The sequence below is a fragment of the Cornus florida genome, unplaced genomic scaffold, assembly GCF_030987335.1.
Source record: "Cornus florida cultivar Cherokee Brave unplaced genomic scaffold, ASM3098733v1 CherokeeBrave_3.0.0_Hap2_Chr06, whole genome shotgun sequence".
Lineage (NCBI taxonomy): Eukaryota > Viridiplantae > Streptophyta > Magnoliopsida > Cornales > Cornaceae > Cornus > Cornus florida.
Genome location: NW_026775576.1, coordinates 54,263,081 through 54,264,524, shown reverse-complemented (window position 1 = coordinate 54,264,524; position 1,444 = coordinate 54,263,081). Strand labels below are relative to the sequence as shown.

At 40.6% G+C, this 1,444-nt stretch overlaps 1 pseudogene; it reads left to right on the top strand.

Moving 5' to 3' along the window:
• Positions 1 to 666: 666 nt before the first annotated feature.
• On the top strand, positions 667 to 765 carry LOC132315237 (small nucleolar RNA R71; annotated as a pseudogene).
• Positions 766 to 1,444: the final 679 nt, after the last annotated feature.

The following is a 1,444-nucleotide window of genomic DNA, read 5'->3' as shown; positions in this document are numbered from 1 at the left end:
GCATTTCCTTGAGAATATAATGGTTGATTAGGAAAATGAGAATTAGAGAATTTGTTTCCTTGTGATTGGAATGGTCTATATCCTTGGGAACCTTGGCTTTGCATCGGAGGTGGAACATACTCCCCTTGGAAACCACCTTGGGGAGGGTTTTTGCAAGAGAAATTCAGGTGATTCCTCCAACTTGGATTATAGTGATTGCCATAAGGGTTGTTCCCTTGATTAACAAAATTTGCATTGCCTTGTTCATGATGCTCATTTTGCACATGTCCATGGGGACAATTGGAAGTAGAATGTAAAACACTTGAACAAGTTATACATGTCTTATTGGATGCATGATGGGAATGGTTAGGGACAGAAGATACTTGATTTGCTGAGTTTTGGTTGATCAAGAATTGATCAAACCTTTGAGATAAGGACTTCATCTCAGTGGCTATTTCATTAGAATGGTCGACTTGCTGTAAGCTGACACTCTTCCTTCCACTTGAATTCCTACCATTCTTAGAAGATAAAGTTCGATGCAAAGAATTCTCACTCATACTCTCTTAAAGACGTTACACGTCATCCTTATGCCTATTAATGTAAGAGCCACCCATGGAAGCATCAACCATGCCCTTGTAATTGTCCGATAAGCTCTCAAAGAAATATTAAACTAATTGTCATTTGGGCATGTCATGATGTGGACACTTCCTAAGCAATTCATTGAATCTTTCCCATGCCTCATGGAACGTTTCCCCATCCCCGTGTGAAAACTCTCGAATTGAGGTTCTCATGGCATTGATCTTAGAAACCGGATAGTACTTCTTCAAGAACTCTTGTTGCATTTCTGCCCAAGAAGTTATGGAAAAAGGTCTAAGATTGTTAAACCAATATTTTGCCGTGTCTTTAAGGGTAAATGGAAAAAGTTTAAGCCTTAAGACCTCTTCCGGCATGTCCGTGTATCTCACGGTAGAACATACTTTAAGAAACTCATCCAAATGCTTGTAGGGTACTTCACTTGGAAGTCCATGATAGTTAGGAAGCATTTTAATGGTTTGTGGTTTGATCTCATAGTTGTGTGCTCTAAATGGTGGCTATTGAATGCATGTGGGTGCATTGTATTCATTAGGCACATAGTGATCTCTTAAAGAAAGGGGAGGATTAACAATTGGAGGTGCAATATGGGCACCTTGATTGCCTTGAATGATGGGAGGTGGTGGAGCATAGATTTGCCTTGGCATTCCCAATGGAACTTGGCCTTGTTGTTGTGGTGGATGAACGAATAGCCTCGGCATGCCTAATGGTATTTGCATGTTATCATGATGCACATTGGTGTGGAGGATGCCTTGTTGGTCTATGTGACCAAGGTAGTTCACATGGTCCTCATTATGTCCTTCCATTGATGAAATGGATTGACTAGAACTTCCTCTTCCCCTAGGGTTTCGAACAACGGATTCAAGATGAAAAT